At 44.1% G+C, this 23,120-nt stretch overlaps 1 non-coding gene across 1 annotated transcript; it reads right to left on the minus strand.

The window, feature by feature from the left end:
• Positions 1-19,274: 19,274 nt before the first annotated feature.
• LOC111556849 lies at positions 19,275-19,386 on the minus strand. The gene has a single exon (XR_002736569.2). It is a non-coding gene; the product is annotated as a U6 spliceosomal RNA (small nuclear RNA).
• Positions 19,387-23,120: the final 3,734 nt, after the last annotated feature.

A 23,120-nucleotide genomic window follows, 5' to 3' on the forward strand; every position in this document is an offset into this window, starting at 1 on the left:
GAGGGGTGAGTTGGAAAGATTGGTGGATGGTTACAGCATGTAATGCCTGAAATGGATGGGTTAAAGCTATTAGTAATAACAAAGTCTGTGTCTGGGCTGAGTTAGTATGGAGGGCAACATCATTGAAGAAGACCTCAGGACCTGAGAGTCCTGGGTCTTGGAAAATGACTTAGGATAATAAAAATCAGCAACAATTATGATGAGGCAGTGGTAGGGATAGTGACAGTGAGACAAGGCCTCAAGTTCTCAAGGAATGAGGGGAAATGCCCTGGGGCCACAGGACATTGTGACCAGATGGCCTAGTCTGAGGATATGAATTTCTAAGCAGTGGGGATTTATGGAGGAAGGAGAGAGAATGGTTTGGGTGTGGCAATGAGGCGCAGGAGGTCACCCACCACTTCCCCTTCAGGCCCCTTGGTACAAGGGGAATGGAACAGAAAACAAACCCAACCTAAGGAAGCTATAATGGGAGAACATTCTCAGAAAAGAGCCAAATTTTAGGTAAAGAGAAAACAGGAAGCAAATAGTCAAAAAGACTGGTGGTGTTAGTCTCTTTCTATGCCAAACATTCAGCTGGGCACAAAAGAGTAAAATGTCCTGTCCTCAGAGACAGAGTAAACAAGATTGAAAAGTCAAATATATACTCTATTAGTGCTAAATATTAGAAGAAAAAATAAAGCACTGGAGAGAGATGGAAGTGTCAGTAACTGGGAATTAAAACTATAATAGATGGCCAAGAAAGGCTCCCTGAGAGGGTGACATTGGGTATTGACTTGAAGGATATGGAAAGCTGACCAGATATCTGGTAGCAAAAAGAACAGCAAGTACAAAGGCCCTGAGGTGGGAGGATATGCAGAATATCTGAGGAAAACAGGGAGTCCAGTGTGGTGGTAGCAGGTGGAGGGAGGGGGCATCATGGCAGGAGATGAGGTCAAAGGGGGAAACAGAGGGGTGGGCAGATCATGTAGAGCCCTGTAGGTATAGGTAGAGCTTGGCCTCTACTCTGAGAGAGATGGGGAGCCACTGAAGGGTTTGGGACAAAGGAGAGATGTGAATTGCATTTCGATGAGAAGATTCTGGCTGCTGTATGGAGGACAAAGTGGTGGGGCAAGGACTGATATAAGGAGACTCATTAAGAAAGTTTTGCCAAAATCCAGCCAAGATTTGATGGTGGCTTGAACCAGGGCAGTCATTGGGCCATGGCCTCAGGAGCCCCGACAGCCAGTACATCCTTCCTAAGAGAGAGCAGGCAGGGTGTGAGGACCTGCGTGCAGTAAGAGGGGCACAGGTATGTTGTGGAAGTTCCTCTGATTTCTTCCGGTTCTTACTGAGTAAGGAAGCAAACTGCACGTGAGGTGGGAGAGAACATATCACGCCTTTGCAGGCACAAGAGGAGGGTGGGAGAGGAGACAGACTAGAGCATTGGCTCTTAAATCTGAGCACGCACATCAGGCTGGACAATTGCTAATGCAGACTGCTGCCATGCCCCCCTCCCTCCCCAGGTTTCTGATTCAGTAGGTGGGGGGTGGGGCCTGACAACTGCATTTCTGACGCTGTCTGTCTAGGAACCACTTTGAGAACCACCAGCCGATAGTACAGTGGGCTAACCTGGCAGAATGGAGCGCTCACTTGTGCTTAATGATGGTGGCTTCACTGAAGACCACGAGCATGGCTGTTTTCTTGTCCAGTCACGCTCAGCTGCACTGGAGCCGGCACAGAACAGACAGGTGGGTTTAACCGGGGTTGAAGTTTAGCCAAGCGGATGTTACGAATCATAAGAAAGGCAATGGGGTTAAGGGTAGATCCAATGGAGTGGTTTGACAGATTGAGCTTGGGGCCGAAGGTGGACAATGTGGGAAGAGAGGACATGAGTCAGTGGAGAGGGGTCAGGATCCTGGCCTTCAAGGATCACTGGGGGCTGAGTCCTAGAGGGAGTGAACTAGAAGCTGAGGTTATAGATGGAGCCAGACCCTAGCATGGGGTGGCCAAGGCAAGGTGATTGGAAGACAGAAGGCCATGGAATGAGAGTGTTGGAAAGTACATGTGTCTGTTGGGAATTGAAAACAGCAAGACTTAAAACAGGACCTGGTCAGAGAGCATGACGGGGAGCCAGGAGCTAAAATCGTCAAGCAATGAGGTGGTGACCTGCTGGCCAGGAGGTGACTGAATGGGAGAGGTGACAAGAGCTGCGCTCCCATGACAGGAGGTTCAAAGCCAGAAGGTTTTACAGGAACGACGGTGGAGAAAGGTCTGGCAGTGACAAAGGGGAGCAAGGAGGAGCCCCCCACCTCCAGGCCCATGGAGCAGAGGCAGGAATGGCAGCACCACCACTTGAGAGAGACAGCGGCTGGGGAAGCTGAGCGCTTGGCAGAACCGGGGTCTGGGTCCTGGTTCTGGAGGCACAAATTAGAAACAGCTGGGGAAGGGCGCCTGGGATGTTCAGTCAGTGAAGCACCCAACTTTGGCTCAGGTCATGATCTCACAGTTCCTTGGTTCGAGCCCCGCATTGGGCTCCGCACTGACAGTGCAGAGCCAGCTTCAGATCCTCTGTCCCTCCCTCTCTGCCCCAGCAGCCCTCTTTGTCTCAAAAATAAATAAACATTCAAACTAAAAAACTGGAGGGGCGCCTGGGTGGCTCAGTCGGTTAAGCGTCTGACTTTGACTCAGGTCATGATCTCACGGTTTGTGGGTTCAGCCCCATGTCCGGCTCTGCTGACAGATCAGAGCCTGGAGCCTATTTCGGATTCTGTGTCTCCCTCTCCCTTCCCCTTCCCTGCTTGTGCTCTGTCTTTCTCTTTCAAAAACAAATAAACATTAAATTTTTTTTATAAAATAATAGAAGTAATAATAACAAATAAGTAACTGGGGAACCAGGATACCATACTACTGCCTGCACCCCACCGTCAGAGATTTTAATTTAATTAGTCTGGTGGGGTGCCTGGACTCTGGTGTGTTTCCAAGCACTGGAAGTGATTTGAATGTCCAGCCCAGGAATGACAGCCAGAAGGTGAAGGGGACACTAAGGAGTCTGATGATATGGGGGGCTTTGCCCATGGCTGGGTGGGGTCCCTGTGGGCGATGGGGAGAAAATGAGGGGGCACTGGCAGGAGGATCTGAGTCTGGGGGAGGGAGGAAAGGCCTGGGCTGAAGAGGACTCAAATCCCCAACATGGTCGTGAGGCAGATTGTGATGGCAGTGGTGAGGCTGTGAGTGGTAGGGACAGGTACGGATGGGCTCTTGCCTGGAGCCCAGCGATGTCAGTGGCCCCTTCTTCACCAGCAGTGGAGGCCTGGGGGCTGGGGGGACCGGCAGTTCTAACAGAACGTCTGCAGCTCTGGGGGCCTGCTTCCCTTCAGGCTTCCTCTTCCCCACATCCGATCCCTCAGTAGGCACTAGTGAGGCAGAGTATGCCTGTGGAGCCAGATGGTCTCAGTTCAGATCTCCTGCCCGGGTGACCTTAGGCAAATCACTCAATCTTTCTGTGCCTCAGTTTTCCTATCTATAAAATGGGACTAAGAACAACACCCATCTTCCTAGGATTTTGTGAACGTTTAGTTAATATATAGAGGGTTGCTAGAAGAACGTGGGACAAACAGTAGACCCTATTTGTGTTTGCCATTGTTCTTTGTAAAACGTATCCCAAATCTTCTATTTCTCTCTATCCCCATCATTACTACACTAGTCCGAGCCACCGTCATGGCTGGGCGTCCCATTTTTACTCCCTCCCCACCAACCTACTCTCTCCAAAACTGCAGATCAATCCACGTCACTCCTTTGCTTAAAACCTTCCCATGACCTCTTCTCCATGGCATTTAGAATGATGTTCCTGGATTATGATGTCCCTCACCATCTGGCCTCCTCTCCACTCATTTCCTCACCCGCTAAATTCCTAGTTCACTGTCCTTTCTCTTCTTTATCATGCCAGCCACACTCCTGCTTCAGGCCTCTCACCAGCTGTTCCCTCCATTCCAGATTATTCTTTCCCCTAGACCATGCATGGCTGAATTCTTCTTGTCCCCAGGTCTTAGCTGAGGCTTTCCATGCCTCTGATTACTTACTTTGTTCATGTCTATTTTAATTCTCTGCGTGGCTCTCACTACCTTCTTGTATTTTTTCTTTCTTCTTCTTTTTTAATGTCCATTCTACTTTGAGTTTCCCTTAAAGCAGAGTGAGACAAGGATTTGACTGTGGATTGGTTATTTGGAAGACATTGCCAGAGTGGGGGTGAGGGTGCAGGTTGAGTGTATATGCTGCTGAAGCGAGCACGGGATGTGGGAAGAGACAGGAAGGTGCAAAAGCAGCTAAGAGTGTTAGCCTTACTACTGTGGGGGAGGCACCTCTGGGAAGCTTGTAGAACACCTCACAGAGTTGTTCTGCTGAAACACGAACGTGGGAGGTGGAAACCTTTATCCACTGGCTCCCATTCCTCATTGGCTGAGGGCTGCATTTGGGGCATTAATTCCCTGACTTCCAGGTTGGGTATACCTAAGGGCCAAGCTAATTCTGGCTGCCTGGCTGCTTTGGGGAAAGGTCTGGCAGCCAGAGGCCAGTCAGCACTTCCCAACACAGCTGTGGCTAAATGCAGAGGTGGGAGGTATCACGAGCTCTGGTATCTGCTGCCTGACCCATGTCACCTTCTAGAGGGTAAGCTCTTAGTGAGGGGAGACTATCCTTTCTGTTCACTCTTGTATCCCAAGAGCCCAGCACAGTGCCAGACAGTCGGTATTTGTAAGTACTAGTTGAAGGAATTTAATTCATCCTTTCTTCAATCCAGGGGTAGTTACTATTGTTATCTGCATGTTTTTAATTTTTTTTTTTTTAAGTAAGCTCTATGCCCAACATGGGGCTTGAACTCACAACCCTGATATCAACAGTCACATGCTCTACAGACTGAGCCAGCCAGGCGCCCATCCCTTTTTTTTTTTTTTAAGACAGGATTCTTATGTATGTATGTATTTTTTTTTAATGTGTATTTATTTTTGAGAGAGAGAGAGAGAGAGAGAGAGAGAGAGAGAGAGACAGAGCACAAGTTGGGGAGGGGCAGAGAGAGAGAGGGAGACACAGAATCTGAAGTAGGCTCCAGGCTCTGAGCTGTCAGCACAGAGCCTGACGCGGGGCTTGAACTCACCAACTGTAAGATCATGACCTGAGCTGAAATTGAATGCTTAACCAACTAAGCCACCCAGGTGCCCCTGTATGTGTATATTTAAAGTAAGTTCTAGGACCCAGCCATGTACCCCATTATCTGCATTTTTAGGTGAGAAAAGTAAAGGGAAGTCTTGCATACTGGGGTCACTCAGTTTACCTGTGTTACAGCTGGAATCTCAACCCAGGCAAATCTGACTTTAGACCCTAAGGTTTGAACTGCAAGAACTTACTTCATCAGTAGTTACTTCCTCTCCAGTTACTGAAGATTATTCTTAGTCTTGATCATCAAATTTCATATTGGCAGTATAATGTTATTAGGTACGTTTTACAGATTGCCTTGCTTATATGGTGGCATAATGGCTTTCATGGTGTGTGAGGGTGTGATTTAGAGGATTAATAAGAATGAAAAATGCAAATGATTCAAAGGCCTTGGAGGGTAAGAGAAATACTTGCAACTGGCCACGTTTGATCTACGAGTGGGTGGGGGGGTTTCCTGGCAGGAACTGGAGATGGCGTGCTCCATTTAAAGGGAGCCTCTATGGTGGCCCACATTTGGTGCTTTACAGTAGGGCTCAGCAAACCTTTTGTGTAAAAGATCCAATAGTAAATAGGCTTTGTGAGCCATATAATCTCTGTGGCAACTACCTACCTCTGCCATTGTGGCACAAAAATAGCCGCAGGGAATATATAAACAAATGGGTGTGGCTGTGTTCCAATAAAACTTTATTTACAAAAACAAGCAACAGGCCAGATTTGGCCCTTGGGCCATAGTTTCCTGAACCCTGCCTTGTAGGACTGTAATTCAAATCTTCTGATTTTTCAAGAGAAATGGAATTGGGAACTTACGTGACATTTCCCAATTCTAAAAATATCATATAGACTGCCAATTTGCACTCACTAATTTAGTGGCTTGCCATATTGCCTCAGAAGTTTGTGTACTTCTGTTCAGGAAATAAGACCTAATATCAACAATCATAACGCATGTGGCACGTGAAAAATACTGTGACTCAAAAGAGAGAAAATTTCCTTTGGGCCGGGAAATGGTTGCTAAGACTTGAAGGAGGAGGTGGTGCTTAACCAGGGTTTAAAAGTTAGGTAATATTTTTCCATGTAAAATTTATACTGTGGGAGCATTCCCAGCAAAGGCAGTGGTATGAGCAAAAAATATTTGGAGCACCACAAATATTTGTTTTGACAGAGAGCAGTAGGCAACAAGGCTGGAGAGCAGGGGAGAGATCAATGACTGCCAAGGAGGTGGGGGTCCAGTCTATAGACCTTGAGTAGCGTTCACAACTGTCTTCTGGGAAGGTTGACGTCACCAGTGCCCATTTAAGATTGGAGACTGAACATAAAAACAGACACTCAGATCAATGAAACAGAACAAGGAACCCAGAAATGGACCCACAAATGTATGGCCAACTAATCTTTGACAAAGCAGGAAAGAATATCCAATGGAATAAAGACAGTCTCTTCAGCAAGTGTTGCTGGGAAAATTGGACAGTGACATGCAGAAGAATGAACCTGGACCACTTTCTTACACCACACACAAAAATAAACCCAAAATGGATGAAAGACCTAAATGTAAGACAGGAAGCCATCAAAATCCTCGAGGAGAAAGCAGGCAAAAACCTCTTTGACCTTGGCTACAGCAACTTCTTACTCAACACGTCTCCAGAGGCAAGGGAAACAAAAGCAAAAATGAACTATTGGGACCTCTCCAAAATAAAAAAGCTTCTGCACAGCAAAGGAAATAATCAGCAAAACTAAAAGGCAACCAACAGAATAGGAGAAGATATCTGCAAACGACATATCAGATAAATGGTTAGTATCCAAAATCTATAAATAACTTATCAAAATCAACACCCATAAGACAAATAGTCCAGTGAAGAAATGGGCAAAAGACATGAATAGACACTTCTCCAAAGAAGACATCCAGATGGCCAACCGAAACATGAAAAAATGCTCAATATCACTCATCATCAGGGAAATACAAATCAAAACCACAATGAGATACCACCTCACACCTGTCAGAATGGCTAACATGAACAACTCAGGCAACAACAGATGGTGACGAGGATGCAGAGAGAGAGGATCTCTTTTGCACTGCTGGTGAGAATGCAAACTGGTGCAGCCAGTCTGGAAAACAGTAAGGAGGTTCCTCAAAAAATTAAAAATAGAACTACCCTACTACCCAGCAATTGCACTACTAGGTATTTATCCAAGGGCTACAGGCTTGCTGTTTCGAAGGGGCACATGCACCCCCATGTTTATAGCAGCACTATAAACAATAGCCAAAGTATGGAAAGAGCCCAAATGTCCATCGATGGATGAATGGATAAAGAAGATGTGGTATATACACAGTGGAGTATTACTCGGCAATCAAAAAGAATGAGATCTTGCCATTTGCAACTACGTGGATGGAACTAGAGGGCATCATGCTAAGCGAAATTAGTCAGTCAGAGAAAGACAAATATCATATGAGTTCACTCACATGAGGGCTTTAAGATACAAAACAGATGAAATAAGGGAAGGGAAGCAAAAATAATATAAAAACAGGGAGGGGAACAAAACACAAGAGACTCTTAAATATGGAGAATGAACAGAGGGCTACTGGAGGGGTTGTGGAAGGGGGGATGGGCTAAATGGGTAAGGAGCATTAAGGAATCTACTCCCGAAATCATTGTTGCACTATAAGCTAACTAACTTGGATGTAAATTAAATTAATTAATTAAAAAAAAAAGATTGGAACCTGAAAGGATCAAAAATGGAAGACCAATTAAGACACTGCTGTAGGCTGAATGTTTGTATCTGCTTCCCCTGCCCCCCCCCCCACCGCCCCATTGATATGTTAAAGTCCCAGTCCCCAACGTGATGCCTTTTGGATGTGGGGCCTTGGGGAAGTAACTGGGTCTATGAATGATGTCATAGAGATAGAGCCCCATGGTGGAACTGGTGCTCTTATAAGAGGATGAAAGAACCAGAGCTTTCTCTTTCTGCCAGGTGAGGATATAAAAAGAAAACGGCTGTCTAAAAACCAGGAAGAGGACCCTCCTCAAGAACCCAACCATGCTGGTACCTTGGCCTCAGACTTCCAGCCTCCAGAACTGTGAAAAATAAATGTCTGCTGTCTGAGTCACCAAGCCTATGGTAATGGTGTTAGAGCAGCCCAAGCTAAGACAGAGAGTGTCGTAATAAGCAGTAAAGGTTTCTTGCAATGAGCTCTGAGCTCACAACCAAATTTCTAGCTCTAAACCTAGAATCATAGAATGCCAGAGCTGGAAGGGAGCTCAGAGGTCTAACCACGTCTATCCCCCATTGACAGTCAGGGAAGCTATGACCTGAGAGATGTCACCTGCTGATGGTCATGAATCAAGCTAGGGCAGAGGTTGGCCATCAAGCTGGGAACCCAGGTGCATTTGAGCAGGTATGCCAAAACGTTTTGGAAGCGTATCTCTCAGGAAGGGAAAAGAGGTCTGACTGTATATGTCCTGTAAGTTATAAAAACCCAGTATAAAATTTAAAGACAGCAGGAAGAATATTTGCAACAAATTCAATAGACGAATTCTTGTTAGTTTTAATACACAGCTAGCTCTTCCTTTAGCAAAATTCGAGTATGCCAACAGAAAGAGGGATAAAGGACAGTTTGCAGAAAAAATACAAATGACAGAGGCACTTAGGTGGCTCCGTTGGTTGAATGTCTGACTTCAGCTCAGGTCATAATCTCACAGTTCATGGGTTCCAGCCCCGCATTGGGCTCTGAGCAGCTCAGATTCTGTGTCTCCCTCTCTCTGTCTGCCCCTCCCTGGCTCGTGCTCTGTCTCTCTGAAAAATAAAAATAAACATTAAAAAAAATTTTTTTAAACTTAAAAAAATACAAATGACTGATAATCACATTTTTAAATTCCACTCTCATTGGAGAGCAGAGAGATGTGAACTAAAACAATGTATTCCATTTCATAATCAATTTGGGGGAAAATCTAATATATTCTTCTTTCCTTGTTTTGTTTGATTAATGGTGACTCAGTTTTGGGGAAGGGCCAGGGAAGCAGTCACTTTTTAACGTTGTATTGACAGGAATGTGTTTTGGTAGACTCTTCCTGGAGGTTAATTTATTATCTATTTCAGAAGCCATAAAACTGTTCATACTCTTTATCACAGCAATTTCACCTCTAGGAATATATCCTCAAGATACAATTGGAGAAGTATAAACAAAGTATGTTTTTAGAAAAAATTTTTAAGTAGGCTTCCCACCCAGTGTGGGGCTTGAACTCACAACCCTGAGATCAAGACCTGAGCTGAGATCAAGAGTCAGATGCTTCACTGACTGAGCCACCCAGGTGCCCCTGTTTTTAGGATTTTTACCTCAGTGTTGTTTATAATACACAGAGAAAAAACAGAAGCAGTGCAAAAGTTACCAATAGCTGTCAGTCATAATCTAAAATATCCAACAATAAAAAACTGGTTAAATAAATATTTATCTGTATGATAACATATCATGTAGCCAATACAAATATTTTTGAAAGATGTCTTTTTTAAATATTTATTTATTTTTGATAGGGAAAGAGAGAGGGAGAGTGTGAGTGAGGAGGGGCAGAGAGAGAGGGACAGAGGATCCCAAGTAAGCCCCGCACTAACAGCAGAGAGCCGGATGCAGGGCTCAAACTCACAAACTGTGAGATCATGACCTGAGCCAAATTCGGACTCTTAACCAACTGAGCCACCCAGGCACCCCTGAAAGATATTTTTAAGGCATCTCGTGAGAAATGCTAACAAGGTAACCTGGGGCACAGGAGCAGGTCACAAAACTATGTATACATATGATTACAACTTAATGACGATATGGGAATTTTGCCTCACACCCATTCAGTGCCCTGTACTCACCAGACATCGTATCATTTGATCTTCATATAACTCTGTAAAGGAGGTGCTGTTATTATCCCCGTTTTGCCAATAAGGAATTGGGATTAACTGGCTGAGAGCAGCAACTGTAAAGAAGCGAGGCCAAGAGAAGTCTGAGGCGGTGTCACTCAGAAGCCAGCCTTAACCCAGCCGGCAGGAGGTGGAGCTAGGGTGGGGGGAGGGCAATACATCAGAAACATCCCTGGTGAGAAGATTCAGATCTTTGTATGAGTAAATGAGCACTTTCGGTCTTCAGGGGCTCAGAACGAAAATCTTGGAGGTCTTCCTGATGTCCCTCTTTCACATCCCACATCGGGTCCCTTAGCAGGGCCTCCTAGTAGCCTTAACTTCGAAATATGATCAGAATCTGGCCCCTTCTTACCTCCTCCAGCACTGCTACCTGGAGCCTCTGATCTGGTTTTCCTTGACCCCCACTGTCTATGTGCCCCCCACCACATGAAGAATGTCACTACGTTGATATCACATGGCTGCCTGGTTCTGGTAGGAGGGTGGCGTTCAGGATGTTTTGTTTTGTTTTGTTTTGTTTTGTTTTTTCTTAATGTTTTTATTTATTTTTGAGACAGAGGGAGACAGAGCATGAGCAGGGAAGGGGCAGAGAGAGAGGGAGACACAGAATCCGAAGCAGGCTCCAGGCTCTGAGCCATCAGCACAGAGACCGATGCGGGGCTCAAACTCACAGACTGTGAGATCATGACCTGAGCCGAAGGCGGACGCTCAGCCAACTGAGCCACCCAGGCGCCCCAGGATCTTAATAATATTTTAATCACGCTTTGGAGGAGAGTGATACTTGTGTGATCAAAAACATTTTTAAATAGAAGATGGCCCAGCCCCCTCTCCCACCCCCTAGCCTCAGGGTCCCCAGACGGCGGCTGCTACCCTAATTCTTGGCCCTTCAGCTCAGGTCTCTGCACACCTGGAAGCTTCAGGAGCACCTCACAGAAGGTGACCTGCTGGCATCCGGCTGCTGGCAGTCAGGACCTTCCCATCTTGAAGGCCCCACCTGCAGGCCCCAACAAGCTTGTCTGGCTGCTTTTTACTGTCCCGGTCTCAGTTTCCTTCCTGTTCATTGTCTGTCGGAGGAGGGGGGTCTGGCAGTCTCAGGGGCTTTGAAGTCGATGGCTGCTTTTATTTCCTCCTGGAGACTGGCTTGTTCTTAGGGTCTTGCTCCATTGTTCCCCACAGACTCCTAGTCAGTCTGGGAGGCTCCTTACCACACACCTATCCCAGAGTCCACAAACTAGGGCTGATGCTGGGTGTGGCCATGCGGCAATTTTTTTTTAAGCTAGTGTTTTAAAATTAAGCAGTATCTCAATTTCTTCCTTCTTTTGAAAAATCTAACAGTCTAGCAATAATAGGCCCAAATTCTGAAGCTGGGACCATCAGAGGGTGTTGAAAGGGCTTCTTGTTCTGGATGTGCCACAGGCTGTTGCTTCACGGCTGTCCTACCACTCTATCCTGCTCCCCTGTACCTCCCTGGCACCTGGGCCTTTGACCCTCAAAGAGAGAAATACTTCCCTATCCCTATCTCTTTCAAAGTGGGGGTGGGGCTGGGGCTGGGGGGGGGGGGGTGTAGACCAGGAGAGCTGTGAGGCTTTTCTTCACCTCAGCAAGCTTGTCTCACTTAAACGTTGTCTTCTGGATCTCATTATGTCCCTGGGTCTGTGCGCCCCCCACGATTTCATTCCATCTCCTCCTTTGATAGAAGAAACTGAGGCCCACGGAAAGAAGGCTGCTCGCCAAGTCCCCACAGTGAGTTTACACAGTGCTTGCTTCAGGCTCTAAAGAGCAACACCCTAGGAATGTTCTAGCCTGTTGGTTGTTATTCTAGGAAGGTTCTAGCCTGTTGGTTGTTATTCTGAAGGGGAAACATTAGCGAGTAGTTTGTACTTCCCTGAATGTTTCTTCTTTTCAGTCACAACATCTTTTTTTTTAAGTTTATATTATTTATTTTGACAGAGAGACAGTGGGGGAGGGGCAGAGAGCGAGAGGGAGAGAGAATGAATCCCAAGCAGTCTCCAAGCTGTGAGCGCAAAGCACAACACGAGGCTGGATCTCGAACTGTGAGAACATGACCTGAGCCAAAACCAAGAGTCGAACTCTTAACCGACTGAGCCACCAGGCGCCCCACGTCACAGCAGTTTTAGGGAAAGAATAGTTCCTCCTTTGTACTAATAGGAACAATAAGGCTCAAAAAGCATACATGTCCACGGTCACACAGCTCTCTCGGTCTCGTATGAAAAATGGGGACAGTAACTCCTTACCAAATGAAGCCTGAGTCAGGTGATTCCTTCAGGCCCTGTTTGTGCTGCTATCCATACGCCCCTCATTTATAAATTAAATCAGCAAACCTGTATTGAGCACCTCCTTGAAATCAGGCACTGTGCTTGCTGTCCTCAAGAAGCCCACACTGTGTGAGGGCAAATAGTAATGTTGGGGAGAAAGAGGGAAAACTTTCCCCCACGTGTTGCCCGTGGAGGGAGAGGGATGAGTTCAGATTAAGAGTGATATGGCACAGAATATCTCGGGGAGGAAACATGAATGGGTGTCTTAGTCCATTTGGGGTGCTCTAACAAAATACCACAGACTGAGCCACTGATAAGCAACAGGAGTACATTTCTCACAAGTTCTGGAGGCTGGGAACCCAAAGATAAAGATGGCATCAGCGTGGTCACGTTCTGTTGGGGGCCCTCTTCCTGGGTCATGGCCAGCTCCTTCTCGCTGTGTCTTCACACCGTGGAAGGGGCTAGGGATCTCCCTTGGGTCTCTCTCATAAAGCACAAATCCCACTCATGGGGCTCCACCAACATGACCTAATCACCCCCAAAAACCCCTCACCTCCTGATGCCATCACTGTTGGGTGTTAGGGTTTCAACATACGAATTTGAGGGAGACACAAACATTCAGACCATAGTAGTAGGTTTCCTCTGAGTTCGACTTCAGAGGGGACAGAGGTGGGAACTGGGTCAGCTATACAATTTGCAGGGCCCCATGCAAAATGAAAATGGGGGGTCCCCTGTTCAAAAAGCAGAGAAATGTGCTGTTAAAAGCGGTAAAATATAAAGGCTTTTCTTTTCTTTGTCCATCTCTCAACTTGTCATGGGTTTTCTTAGTTGCTATTTAATTTTCTAAATAAATAAATATTTTAAATATTAACATGAGTTTTACTGTTCATCTTTATATTGTGCGATGTCACTTTTCTTTTTTTAAAACACAATTTTTTCTTTTTTTGAGAGAAAGAGAGCACGAGTGAGCAAGGGGCAGAGAGATAGGGAGGGATAGAGAATTCCATGAGGGGCAGAGAGAAAGAGTGAGAGAGAGGGAGAGAGAAAGAACCCCAACCAGGCTCTGCAGTGTGGAGCCTGAAGTGGGGCTAGAGCTCACCAGATGTGGGGCTTGAACTCACAAATCATGAGATCACGACCTGAGCCAAGTCGGATGCTTAACTGACTGAGCCACCCAGGCTCCCCTTAAACATTTTTTTTTTAAGTTTATTTATTTTGAGAGAGAGAGCACAGGTGCAAGCAGGGGAGGGAGAGAGAGAGAGGGAGAGAGAATCCCAAGCAGTGTCCGTGCTGTCAGCACAGACCCCAACTCAGGACTTGATCTCACAGACCCTGAGATCACGACCCGAGTCAAGATCAAAAGTAGGACGCTTAATTAACTGACTGAGCCACCCAAGTGCCCTGCAGTGTCACTTTTCAATGGAATAATAAGAGTATTAACTCATATGTAGGATCCCTGAAATTATACAATTGATGTTTCATGGCTCCTATGTGGATATGTATTTAGTTCATACACTAACAGTAGTAATGCCACAGGTAGTTAACTGCTCTTACTTCACTTCTTTTTCTTTTTTTTTTAAGGTTTTTTTTTTAATTATTTATTTTGAGAGAGACAGAGACAGTGCAAGCAGTGGAGGGGCAGAGAGAGAGAGGGAGAATCCCAAGCAAGCTCTGCACTGCCAGCACAGAGCCAGATGTGGGGCTTGAACCCACGAACTGTGAGAACCCACGAACCTGAGCCGAAACCAAGAGTTGGGCGCTCAACCGACTGAGCCACTGAGGCAGCCCTTTATTTCACTTGTTTTTGTTTGTTTCTGTTCTTTGTTTTTTTTGTTGTTGTTTTGTTTTCATTTTTTAATAAAAATTGTATATATTTCAGGTGCACAACATGATGTTTTAATATTTACATACACCGTGATATGAGGACAGCAAACTACTTAACATATTCATCTCCTCACAGAGTTACCTTTTTTGTTTTTTTAGTGGTGAGAGCATCTGAGATCTATACTCTTCCCAAAGTTTTAGTACACACTATAGTACTACTGACTATAATCACAGAGCAGTACTTTAGATCTCTAGAATTTATCCATCCCACCTAACTGCAACTTTGTACCCTTTGACCAACATCTTCCCATTTTCCCCACCTCCCTGACCCTGTTCTACTCTCTGCTTCTCTGAATTGGATTTTTTTAGATTCCACACATAAATGATACCATGTCTTTATTTGTCCTTCTGTAACTGGCTTATTTTACTTTGCATAATGCCCTCCAAGTTTATCCATGTTGTTGCATACAGCAGGATCTTCTTTTTTAAGCCTCAATAATATTCCAGCGTGTGTATGTATTCACACACTATGATTTCTTTCTTTTCAAACATTTTTTAAGGTTTATTTTTATTTATTTTGAGAGAGAGAGATAGAAAGCAAGTGGGGGAGGGACAGAGATCCAGGGAAGACAGAATCTCATTCAGGCTCTGCCCTATCAGGACAGAGCCCGATGCAGGACTTGAACTCACTAACCATGAGATCATGACCTCAGCCAAAATCAATAGTCAGACACTTAACCAACTGAGCCACCCAGGTGCCTCTCTTCTTTTCTTTTCTTTTTTAAGTAGGCTCTGCGCCCAGCATGGAGCGTAATGCAGGACTTGAACTCACAACGCTGAGATCAAAACCTGAGCTGATATCAAGAGTCAGATGCTTAACCAGCTGAGCCACCCAGGCGCCCCCATATTATTACAATTTCTTTATCCATTCATCCATCCACAAACAGTCAGGTTGTTTCCATGTCTTGGCTGTTGTGAATAATGCTGCAATGAACTTCTTGATACGTGCACATCTTATCAATACTCTACCTTTGGCTTGTTGATGAGTAAGGAAGGGCAGAAAGGAAAAGGACAATGGGTTGCCCCATCCCTTCCTTTTCTTTGGTGTCAAGAAATGTGGTTGCCTAATATAAGGAAGCAACACCAGTAAGGATTTGAGAGGGATCCTTAGTCATTCATGTTTCTTAAAATGCCATTGCCTTCTGTTATAGGTTGTATCGTGACCCTCCAACACCCAATATGACAGAATGTGACCTTATTTGGAAATAGGGTCATTCCAGATGTAGTTAAGATGAGACCATACTGGAGTCGGGTGGGCCCTCGATCCTGTATCACTGACCAGTGTCCTTTCAAGAAAACTGTGAAGGTGGAGGCTGAGAGTGTAGTTATGCAGCTACAGGGCAAGGGACACCACGGATCGATGGCCACCTCCAGAAGCTAGGAAGAGGCAAGGAAGAAGAAAGGATTCTACCCAGTGTCTCAGAGGGAGCTTGGCCATGCAGACACCTTGATTTCACACTTCTTGTCTCTAGAACTAGAGAGAATAAATTTCTGTTGTTTTAAGCCACCCAGTTTGTGCACTTTGTTACAGCAGCCCTAGGAAATGGATATACCTTCTTTCTGTGTTCAAACCAAGTTCTAGTTCAAGAGAAAAGCATGGCCCCTCAGGGTTGTCTCCAGGAACTCCCATGCCTCTTAGGTCCACTGGAATTCTGTGCGCCTGGGACATGGATAACATCAGATGCTAAGGGTGGCAAGGAACAGCAGTCTTGTTGGCTCATGCGCATGTTCCGCTGTCCCCTCAGACTTCATTTACAAACACATCTTCAAAGATAAAATTCTTAAGCATTTCAAGTGGTGATGGTAGAGCGTTAAAACAAGCACAAGGCCATTCTGATCACAGGCCTGTGCAACTGCATAGATCACACACCCATGAACGGACCTCCATTGAGAGGGAGATCTATTTTTTACTTTTTGATCTCCTACCTTTCTTTTTTTAATTAAAAACAGTGATATGGGCCAGCTTTACAAATGTCCTAGGTTTTGAGTTCTGTTTGCAAAATGCTGCCTTTTTATTCTTCCTGCCTGCTTCTCAGACCTAATCTGTAGAGTTGTATCTCAAGAATTTCTAGTTAAGGATCATGAAGGATTTGGCCAACGTCCTTCTGACTATGTAGAGCACCCAGCTAGAAACAGTTTGAAGGCGTTGGCTTGGTTTCTGGTTAAAGACCAAAGTGGTAAACAAAGCTTATGTCTCAAGGTTTATGGCCCAGATGGCTTCCTTCTGTTCCCATAAACAGAGCCAGCCTTCATAATTTGGGTCCTAAATGAAGCAATGCAAACCATTAAACCCCAATGGAAACACCACTCAAAGTATATACCTCATGAAAAACAGAGTGCTTGAAAAATTTATATCACTGACTCCTCTGCCACTGCAGGGCAGGGTAGTTATGGCAGCAAAGTTTGGAAACAACCTAAATGTCCAGCAGAAGAAGACCAGCTACATATCTCACGGTGGATCCATTCCCTGGGACATGGGATAACTGTGCAGCTCCACGGCCATGGCCATGAAACCAAAAGGAAATAACAAGGTGCAGAGGGATGTATACCATATGCTACCACCCATGTGAGAGGAAAAAGGCATAAATGTCTATGTTATTAAATGTACAGATCACTTCTGGAAGGAAACATAAGGCACGGGTTATACTTGGGGAGGAGAATGAGGCCTGGGACCAGGGGGAGAACACATACATTTCACCATAGTATATATTTGTAAAATGACACCTTGTATCATATGAAAACAAAAAGAGAGAGAGAAAGGGAGGTTAAACTGAGCATGTGATGATATTAGATTGATTTGTCCTCTGAGGAAGATTGGAAAGGTCAGAGAAGTTTTTTTGCCCTCATTTTATATGTGGGCCAGTTATCAGTAGATAGGATGCTCTTGCCCTAAATCTTTGGTTTCCAGCCTGTGAGCTTCAGAAATTGGGGGTAGGAGGGGGTTCAGTGGTTCATAGTAAGCACTTGATAAAGGTTTGGTTTTGAATGAATGAATGAAGGAGTGAACAAATGAATACTTCTTGGCATGGGTGGGGTATAGGGGGTGGAAAAGGGAAGTCAGTTGCACGGTTCCCCTGCTGGCCCCAGAAGAGGCTAAGGGCACTGACATCATTTCTACCTGTGGACAGCGATGCACTACCAAAACCATCAGTGCAATGTATTTTTATTCTTCAGAGATACTAGGAAAACAAGAGTCTTTGAAATGATACACAAAGGACTGCAGACTATGAATGGTTTTTAGAATCTTTTGAAAATCACTCCTGGAGAAAAGCCAACTTTCTGCCTCCCTCTCTCTCTCACTTGTCAGAACTCCTGATAACTGAGGGGTGCCTGGGTGGTTCAGTCAGTTAAGTGTCTGACTCTTGGTTTTGGCTCAGGTCACGATCTCACAGTTTGAGCCCTTCGTCAGGCTCTGCACTGACAATGTGGAACTTGCTGGAGATCCTCTCTCTCCCTCTCTCTCTGCCCTCCTGCACATGCATGCATGTATGCTCTCTCTCTCTCTCTCAAATAAATAAATTAATTAATTAAAAAAAAAAAGAACTGCTAACAACTGAGAGCTGAAGTTTTTAGCAAAAGAGAGACTCCAAATTAGTGAATAATAAAAACCCTTCGTGTACCCTGCATAGAAATATTATAATACTGCTATGAAAAATAAAGAACAGGGACACCTGGGTGGCTCAGTCGGTTAAGTGTTCAATTCTTGCTTTTGGCTCAGGTCATGATCTCACTTTTCTTGAGATCCAGCCCCACATTGGGGTGTCTAACAGTGCGCAGTTTGCTTGGAATTCTCTCTCCCTCCCTCTCTCTGCTCCTCCCCCCCCTCAAAATAAATAAACAAGTAAACTTAAAAAAATAAAGAACAGCAACAACAACAAAAAGCAAAACAATACTGAGAGTCATTTTTTTTTAAAACCTTATTTATTTTTGAGACAGAGAGACTGACAGAGTGAGAGCGGAGGAGGAACAGAGAGAGATGGAGGCAGAGAATCCGAAGCAGGCTCCAGGCTCTGAGCTGTCAGCACAGAGCCTGACACAGGGCTCAAACTCACGAACTGCAAGCAAGGTCATGATCTGAGCTGAAGTCGGATGCTTAACTGACTGAGTCACCCAGGCACCCCTGTGAGTTGTTATTCAATGGAAGGCCACTCTAGTAATTTTATCATGTGATTTTATTTTAATAACATTTACTTTTTTTCTGATTATAAGAGTAATGCATGTTTCTTGTAGAAAACTTAGAAATACAGATATCTTAGAATAAAAAGTAAAATAGAATTTTCCATAATCCTACCACTGATTGCATAGTTAATACTTTTATATTCTTCAGTTTCTTTTGCATGTGTGTTTAACCAGTCCTGTTCTAATCATGATTTATTTTTTAACCAGTACCTGTTCTAATAGTTCACTACAGTAAAAAAGCATTGTGATAAAACCCCCTGTAAAGAAATCTTTATACTCATCTGCTTTTTTTTTTTTAAATAAATTTCCAGAACAGTGCCTGAGTGGCTCAGTCAGTTGAACATCTGACTCTTGGTCATTATCTCACAGTTCATGAGTTCAAACCCCACTTTGGGCTCTGTGCTGACAGCTCGGAGCCTGCTTGGGGTTCTCTGTCTCCCTCTCTCTCTGCCCCTCCCCGCTCACACTCTGTCTCTCTCTCTCAAAATAAATAAATAAGCTTAAAAATAATTAAAGGGGAGCCTGGGTGGCTCAGCTGGTTAAGCATCGACTTTGGCTCAGGTCTTGATCTCACAGTTCGTGGGTTCAGGCCCCACGTTGGCCTCTGCTGACAGCTCAGAGCCTGGAACCTGCTTCAGATTCTGTGTCTCCCTCTCTCTCTGTCCCTCCCCCACTCGTGCTCTGTCTCTGTCTCTCAAAAATAAATAAATGTTAAAAAATTTAATTAAAAAATAAAATAAAATGAAATTTCAGAAGTGGAATAATTAGATCAAATGATATATTAAAAAATTTTAGTAAGACAATCTTTTAGTAAGATCGGATTATATTCCCAACAACACCAAACATATATTTGTCCCAAACATATATTTGTCAACCTTTCATGTTATATTTTTACGTATCATCTTTACACAGGGCCATGCTAATCTTCTCTGCATTGTTCCTATTTTAGTATATGTGCTGCCAAAGCAAGCACTCGCATGTTATGTACAGATTTTTTTTTTTAATTTTTTTTCAACGTTTATTTATTTTTGGGACAGAGAGAGACAGAGCATGGACGGGGGAGGGGCAGAGAGAGAGGGAGACACAGAATCGGAAACAGGCTCCAGGCTCCGAGCCATCAGCCCAGAGCCCGACGCGGGGCTCGAACTCACGGACCGCGAGATCGTGACCTGGCTGAAGTCGGACGCTTAACCGACTGCGCCACCCAGGCGCCCTGTACAGATTTTTTAAATTTTTATTTATTTTGAGAAAAAGCACGAGTAGGGGAGGAACAGAGAGAGAGAGAGGGAGAGGGAGAGAATCCCAAGCAGGTTCTACACGGTCGGCACAGAGCCTGACTTGGGACTCGATTCCACAAACCATGAGATCATGACCTGAACCCAAATCAAGAGTCAGATGCTTTACCTACTAAGCTACCCAGGCACCCCTCGCCTACTGTATTTTTTTTTTAATTTTTTTCATGTTTATTTATTTTTGAGAGACAGAGACAGAGCACAAGTGGGGGAGGTGCCGAGGGAGGAAGACACAGAATCTGAAGCAGGCTCCAGGCTCTGAGCTGTCAGCACAGAGCCCAACATGGGGCTCGAACCCACAAACTGTGAGATTATGACCTGAGCCGAAGTTGGACGCTCAACCAACTGAGCCACCCAGGTGCCCCTATTTTATTTTATTTTATTTTATTTTATTTTATTTTATTTTATTTTATTTTATTTCATTTTATTTTATTTTTTAATTTTTGCCTGCTGTGGTTTTAAAAATCCTCAACAAAGATGTACCACAAAGTTTCTAAAAAAATTTTTTAATGTGTTTGTAGTGAGTACGAACATTAAAAATTTTTCTTTCACATTTATTTATTTATTTTGAGAGAGAGAGAGATAGAGCACAAGTGGGGGAGGGGCAGAGAGAGGAGACACAGAATCTGAAGCAGGCTCCAGGCTCTGAGCTGTCAGCACAGAGCCCAACACAGGGCTTGAACCTATAAACTGCGAGATCTTGACCTGAGCCGAAGTGGGATGCTTAACCAACTGAGCCACCCAGGCGCCCCAGTATGAACGTTTTAAAAATGATACTAATTCTTTTGAATTCCTTCTTTCATGGCATACATGAAATTCTGAATTTTGATGTGTTTCATGTGGTAATCATTTATGAGAGGTTCAGATAGTAAAATCTACCTTTTGTCACATTTGTTAAAAACATTTTCTCCAATCTGTCATTTGCCTTTTTTGTGACATCTGATATATCTAACTAACTCTTGCATATTTACTCGAATATATATACTCATCCTCGGCTTTCTTCCTGTGCTTTATATTTGGGCTTTCTCTTCTGAAATAATGCACCTATATTTTCTCTTAATTGTCTTGTATTTTGTTGTTGTTTGTAGTTCTTTGGGCTTGATAAAGCTAATTTATAGATAGGGACCCCTAAAACAGAGGCCACCCTAGTAGTCTGTGCCACATCACAAATCTAAACCTAAGTCATTCTGCACTTTTCTGGAAACACCTGGCAAGGAAACCTAATATACACCAATCACACATCTCCAAGTTAGCTTTAGCTAGTTTACCTTACCTTAGGAAATAGGACCTGCTAGCCTTATAAGGAAATCTCTAACCTCTTAATGAGTCATGCCTTGCTTCTGCATTACCTCTTGTAACATTCTATAAAACTTGTTCTTGCCCAAAATCCCTCTGGAAGAGGTCTCCACTGCTGGTGAGACATTGCACTCTCCCAATCCATGGACTGTGTTCCCTTGAATAAAGGACATCAGACTTGTTACTAAATTGTTTTGGTTTGTCATTTGGCAGGTATGTATGTATATAATATACATGTGTATATATAATATATAGTACATGTATATATATTATATGTTTATTCATTTATTATAAATGTTTATTCATTTTTGAGAGAACATGCATGCATGAGTGGGGGAAGGGCAGAGAGGGTGGGGCAGACAGAGGATCTGAAGTGGTCAAGTCCAATGTGGGGGCTCAGACTCAGGAACGGTGAGATCATGACCTGAGCTGAAGTCAGACGCTCAACTGACTGAGTCACCCAGGCATCACTATTTTAGTTTTGTCATTTGACAGGTTCCTATATTTATTTGAATGATGATTGAAATAAATCTCTAGTTTTACTTTTACCCCCAAATTAACTAATTTCCTCAGCCTACTTTATTGAAGAATTTATCCTTTTCCGCACAAAAGTGAAATGCCACATTTATCCTAAGATTGGATTTTAAGTATGTTGTGTACGTTTCTAGACTTCAGTTATTCCACTGATGGTTATCCATCCACTCTTGTATTGACACCACACTATTATAATTATACCTTAGCAATATGTTTTTTTAAATTTATGGTTTTATTGTTTTTTTTTTTAATTAATCTTTACACTCGACGTGGGGCTTGAACTCATGAACCCAAGATCAAGAGTTGCATGCTCTTCCGGCTGAGCCAGCCAGGCACCCCAGGTTAGCAATATGTTTTAAGATTTGTTAATATAGGTCTATCTCCTCCATTTTTAAAATTTAAAATTCTTAGATTTTCTCATGGATATTCTTCCATTTGAATGTTACAGAAAGTGTTACATGTTATCTTTTCCAGCCTCATCTACCCACAATCATTAGAATTTTATTAAAGGACTAAATTTGGGTAAAGTTGGTATTTTCACCTTCTATTTCTTCAAGACTTGCTTATTATGTTTCAACTTTTATAATGTCTTCATTAAAAGCATTTATTTCTCAGTAACTTTATTCCTAGGTATTTCACACTTTTACAAGAGTATATATACTGTATAATACACGTATTATACACTATATATATTTTACATTAAAATTGCTCTTTAAGCTCCAGTTGAAGCTTGTCAAAGCTGACTTTAAAATTTTTTTCCAGGTGGGTATGTGCTTTCAGGAAACCAGTCAGAAACTAAAGGCGCTTTAGTGGTGGCTATTTATTGAGTGTTCTTTTTATACCTGACATGGCAATTATCACTTCACACGAATTATCTTCTTTAATAATACAGTATCTTCAACAGGCTGGTGCAATTTTCATTCCCATTTTACACAAGAGGGTTCCCCGTCTTAGAACATGTGAGGAACTTGGCAAAAATTATCCAGTTTGTAGGTGGGTTTGAAACAAGTCTGCGAATCTCAAAAAGTATCACAAAAAAACCATCAGCCAAGAGGACAGCCCACTGTGGTGCCAATAGATCAGCTGATTAAAGGGAGTGCCTTTCCGAAAACAATCAGCTGAATTAAAAAGACAGTGCTTTCCATCCACGGTACCGTTGGCTTTCCACCACTCCAAGACGCGGATCTATACTCTGCAGGAACACAATAAATACCAGTTGATTCACTGAGCCTCCTTTTGAATTCAGGACTCGTGGGTAACCAAGAGCGGCTTTTCTGGAGCGTTCGTGGGAATTGTCCGTTTAGAAATCTACCTCCCCATCTCGAGACGAGTTTAAAAAAAGAAGAAGAAGAAGAATTAAGAAAGAAAAAACAGGTGGAACCGACGTAAAATTGGCCACAGCAGCGCACGCGGGAGACAGAACTTTCTGGGGGCATCCTGCCCGCGCTCTTCACGCGTGGTGCGCGCAGGTGGCGCTGCGGTCCCTGAGCTCCCCGCGGAAGCCGGCGAGGAGCCCAGGAGGCCACCCAGAGCCTCCGCGAAGGTGAGAGGAAGCTTTCCACCCAAGCGGGGGAGGCGGGCGGGC

The sequence above is a fragment of the Felis catus genome, chromosome A1 (assembly GCF_018350175.1).
Source record: "Felis catus isolate Fca126 chromosome A1, F.catus_Fca126_mat1.0, whole genome shotgun sequence".
NCBI classification, from domain to species: Eukaryota; Metazoa; Chordata; class Mammalia; order Carnivora; family Felidae; genus Felis; species Felis catus.